Here is a 5462-nt window from a genome sequence, read left to right as displayed (position 1 = left end):
GATGAATCGGCGTGCTGCTCGAAATCTAAGTGTGAAAACGAAGACACGGGGCTAAATCGGCTGTGATTATATTTGATCCTTAACTTCTTCTGCCCTCGGTTTCCTCACCTGTAAAAAACACAGAGATGCCAATAGGCTTTGTAAGAGAAAATGCTGCCCAGCATAGGACCCAGATGTATCAGACACACCTACGCAGCATTCTCTTCTCTTCCTTCTAACCCAAGCTTGTGTTCAGGGCACGATGCAAGACAACTGGCTTCAGGCAGGCTTGCCGGCTCCTGTAGCCCGGAAGGTCTACTCCTCCACACCCAGCGTTAGCACTGGCTTATCCCAGGCCCGAAGTGCTCCCCGGCTGTTCTCTTCATACATGTCTTTTCCTTTAACCAAGCACAGCTCTCCTTGAGAGCAAGAGCAAGGCCTTTCATTTCTCTAGGAGCTCGACATCAGCCAGCTCTTGTCCACTCAAAGGACAACTGCTAGCCGGTCTAGTTTCTTCTTAAATCAGCACTCTGATAGGCCAGTGGCGGCTTGTACTTTCTTCTCGAGAAAGGCCGGGAGCCCTCAGACTTCAGAGGTACCATGCCCAGTGCAGCCACTGGCATCGGGACGAAATACCAAGGAGGAGGTTGGGAGACCAACGGCGTTAAAGAATTCACCTGATCTAGGTGGCACAAAGCACTAACCAACAAGGTCTCTGAAAACCACGGCTGCTGTCTGAAGCCTGAGCAGCGCAGAGGGGCCAGCGCTTCAGAAAGGTCTTGAATTTCTTACCTAACCTAGAGGACAGGACTGAGGGGGAAGGTGAAGACGAAACACCAGAGAACACACTGCCCTTGGGAAACCGTCGTGTCGGAAAGCACAGCAGTGGAATGAAATGGCGAGAAGGCACATCCCTATCTGACTATGACCGAGTAGAATCAGAACACGGGTCCACATCCGGTGATAAACCCCCTCCACCCCAGAGGATCGCTTTACCGAAACACGGTTACTCTAAGCTGTGTTCACATCTACTTTTTGATTCCATACGTAAAATGCAACTTTCTTTGAGAATTAGCTGGCAAGCACACACTTTTACTGCGTTAGGAACTTCAACTCTAGTCTTTCTCACCCCAAGCTGATTAGGGTACATGGGTACCCTTTAGGCTTCTGAAAAGCAAACTCTCAGTCAAGGTTAAGCTTTACTGGGTCAGATCTGCTAGGATCTGGGCCTCTGCGCAATTGTAACTTTGTACCCGAGCTCTTAAGGAGCAGTGGTGGCACGGGGTGAACCAAGTGGTCCGCAGTGGGCACCCACCGGCCGCCGCGGGAGAAAGAGGTGGCAGTCTGCTTGGTACACTCTCTACTCCTCCCTCTGGGCTTGGCAGGGCTCTACAGTCACTAGAGCGCATGGACTCAAGCTCAGTCCCTCGGTTGGGGCAGAGGTGATAGGGCTGGGTGTGATCCTGCAAGCTTTTGCATGAGACTCCCCCCTTTTTCCAGGGGATGTGCGGGTGTCTACGGAAGGGTTTCCATCTAGCTGGAGGAGGAAAGGGAAAGAAAGATGTTGCTCTTGAACGAAGAGGAAGGGAAGGAAGAACATACCTATTCTGCTAACACAGAGGAGTCTTCGGTTCAACTCCAAACTCTGGTTTCTTCATCTGCATAAAGCAAGAACCGACCTTACGGGATTTGTCGTAAAGGTCCAATCAGAGGACCTTTAAAGTGCCCTTTAAAAAAAAAATGTTTTCTCTCCCCCAAAATGGGTAGATGGAAAGAGCAAAGATATGGGTTCAAATCACAACTCCCAAATCGGGCTTCCTGCAAGCATCTACCTCCCAAGGGGAGGATGTCCCCGCTCCCGCCCCTCCCCAACCCCCAGCCCAGCCCAGCGCCGCGGCAGCGACCCCCGGTCCCTGGGAGAAGCGGCCACCCCACTCACCTGGGCGCTGCTAGCAGTCCGCGATCGGGCCCGCGGGGCACGCCTCTTATAGAAGCGGGTTGTGGAGCGGGCCAATGGGCACCGGAATCCGCCGGACAGTGGCCAATGAGAGGGCAGGCCCGACGGGAGCGGTTGGCTTTCGCCTCTGCGGGCTGCGGCCCCGCCCCCGACAGCCTGAGCCCTGAGCTTGACCCTCACAGGTGGGTCTGGCTGGTGCTTTTAAATGAGCTAACGTGTTAAGTCTGACTCATACGAAACAGAGGTGCACTGTCTTGCTTTTGCCAGCACGGAGTCACCAAGATCATGTCTATTACTGTCATGATCTCTTGTGGGCAAGGACTACCTCTGCTGCCGAAGGTCACCTCGATTGAGTGAGCAAAGTCAGCACGTTCTCGAAGCCTCTCTGAACATACCCATGCCTCCACGACCGTGGGAGATGCCGCACATCTGGCAGAGTCCAACGAAGACCCTGGCCTTTCCAAGCATCTTCAGCATTCCTCCAAGCTAAGAAAGTTCAAGTGTTCGGGGAAGGGGCCGTTCCTTGGATAAACCGTACTTGCCTAGTAAAAGTGTTTAATTAGTTCCTAGTCGTAAGCGGATAACAGTTTAATGAAGGAGGAGGGGGTGAGCGAGGCAGTGGCTTGGACACACAAAACATTCTCCTGGAAGTGATAGAAAAATCAAAGCAAGTCGTTTGAAGAGAAGAGGTCAGTCCTTAGGAAGTTTTCTTTTGCTGCTATAACAAATTACCGTGCGTTTATTAGGAAATGTATTAGGAAAACAACAACACAGATTGACGACCTCACAATTCCAGGAGTCATTTGTTTACTGGTCTAAAATCAAGGTGCAGTGGGAATGCAATTTTTTTTCTGGAAGCATGAGGGGAGAATTCTGCCCGATGCCTTCCCAGCTTCCAGCAGCTGCCTGCAATCCTGGTCTCACGACCACCCTTTCCTCCATCTCCAAAGCAGGCTATGTAGCATTTTTAAACTTCTCCTGGCCCCCTGCTTCCCTCGTTCGCTTATAAGGACCCCAGTCATTACACCGGGATGAATAAGGAAGCCCAAAGACGATGGATACATTCGAAATGTGGAGCTGGAGCAGACTAGTGAAAGAACCAGGGACTGCTAAGAGGACACGCCGATCTGTCTTGGAAGAAGTGAGACAAGGATGAAAAGACTTGATCTTCCATACTTTGGACATGTTGTCAGGAGAAACCAGTCCCTGGAAAAGGACAACATGCATGTTAAGGTGAAGGGGCAGCGGGAAAGAAAGCCCTCGAGGAGACAAGTGGCTGCAACCATGGGCTCCATCGTAGGCACAATGGTGAGGATGGCGCAGGACAGGGCACTGTTTAGTTCTACTGTGCATAAAGTCGCTGTGGTCGGATAATAGTACATAATAGCAGCGACAATTACACTGGACATTCACTCAATATAATGCGCCCGTCTCAGAACCAGAGATGTCCTAAAGTAGTCCGAACGTGTGACAACGTAGATGGATCTCAAAGACGTTTGACAAAGCGGGCGGCACCAGACATCCGTACAAGGTGGCATCTGTGTGCTCTCACTGGTATGGCATATTCAGAGTAGGCCAATGCATAGAAATAGAGGGCAGAGTAGTGGAACCATGTCCCTTTCCTTTCTTTCTGTCATTATGGCTCCATTACCCAGTCTAGTGCCTGGCACAATAAATATTTTTTTTGAATTATCATGAAATGAAAGTTAATAAAGACATGTACAAATATGTATATATGTGTTGTAGGCATTCATGCTAGGATTTCTGTAGAAACTGATTTCCAGATGTGGAATATTGACAAATTGCCTTCCAAATAAGCTACACCAATTGCATCCCCCTCCAAAGGAATAGAACACAGTGTCCCCATCCTTACTAACCAAAAACCCAAACCAAATCTACTGCCACGGAGCCAATTTCAAATCTTAGCGACCCTACATAGGATCTCTGAAACGATACATACTTACAGGGACAGACAGCCTCATCTTTCTCCTACGGAGTGCCTGGTGGGTTTGAACCACTGACTTTGTGATGAGTAGCTCAATGCTACCAGGGTTCCTTGTCTGAGCAGTAGGTGTTATGAACCTCCTTCACTTTTGATACTTTGAGTAGCATAAGGACAGGTAAACCTGTGAACACCAGAACCTGTATAAGGCAGACATTCAAAGAAGGAAAATTTAAATATTCTCCCCTAAAACAAGTGCTAGAAGAGTGGTAAGACTCCACCACTTTCACAAGAGGCAGAAAATGTGCCAGTCAGAGAAGCAAGACAGATCGGATGCATTCCGGCTCTCACATGTCATCACACTGCGTCTTATTATTCATTTAGCATTTCCGCGAGCAGAGCTGAGCATCTTCTTATTTGTTCACCTGTGAATTTCAAACATCACTGTTCATTTTTCAATCTCCCTCACTAAGAAGTAGGCACTTTCTTAAGAATATCATGAATATTCACTCCACCTGTTCCATGTTTCATTCAAGCTCTTCAATTGTTTCTAGTTACATTGAGGAATTCTTAAACACCTTTCTTTGGCTTGTTTTCACAGTCAAATCCATCTTTGCTAATGAAGTTTCAGAGGTAAAAAAGCATACCCTCCTTCCTCCTCCTTTCTTTAAACCAGTCCGATGGAGATGGGTTTCCTGGGGAGGCAAACAAGGAAGGTATCAAAGTGGAAGCTGAGCCTGGTTGGAACACTGTAGAAGGAGTCCAGGTGAGAGAGGATGGTGAATGGTGGACAAATTGAAGAGAAATAGCATCATATTCATCGTCAAAAATAATATTTCAAGATCGATCTTGAGGTTTGGTGCTGTCAGTGATGGGATCTTATCCAAATGTCTACAAGAAAGACCAGTTAATATGACTATTAGTCAAACTTACACACCATCCACTAATGCCAAATATCGAAGACATTGACATTTCTTACCAACTTTTGCAGTGTGAAATGGATCAACCATGCGGTCAACACTTATTGAATTATTTGGGATTGGAATTTAAAAGTTGGAACAAAGAGAAAGGAACAGTATTTCAAAAATATGGCCTTGGGATCATGTGACAGAGCTTTGCAAGATCAAAGACTTATTCGTTGCAAACATCTTTTCTCAGCAATGTAAAAGGCATCTACCCATGTGGGCTTTACCAGATGGCACGGACTTCAGATCAACGCTCTCTGGAAAAGAAGGAGTTAGACGTTCAATAACATCCGTCAGAAGGAGATCAGAAGCCTACTCTGAGACTAACCGCATCTACCGACAACATGGGGTCAATGGAGATGAAGAGAATGGAGGACCAGCTGCTGGCAGGATCTAGAGATGGAGTCAGTGACACCCCTGAGGGCAGACCATGGTAAAGAAAAGATTCTTTGAGCACTAATGTGCTCAATATACCTCTGTTCCCTGGAGGACCCTTCACCCCTCCCCCCACTTCTCCACCCTCTATCACGACCTCAGTGCCGCCTCCCAATCTAGACTAGACGGGAGCATGTACATGGATATAGGCAAGAGATAAAACTCACAACACATGGAACCCAGG

Source organism: Tenrec ecaudatus, chromosome 4 (assembly GCF_050624435.1).
Source record: "Tenrec ecaudatus isolate mTenEca1 chromosome 4, mTenEca1.hap1, whole genome shotgun sequence".
Classification (NCBI taxonomy): domain Eukaryota; kingdom Metazoa; phylum Chordata; class Mammalia; order Afrosoricida; family Tenrecidae; genus Tenrec; species Tenrec ecaudatus.
The sequence above is the reverse complement of the archived record's forward strand: the minus strand, read 5'-3'. Positions refer to the sequence as shown.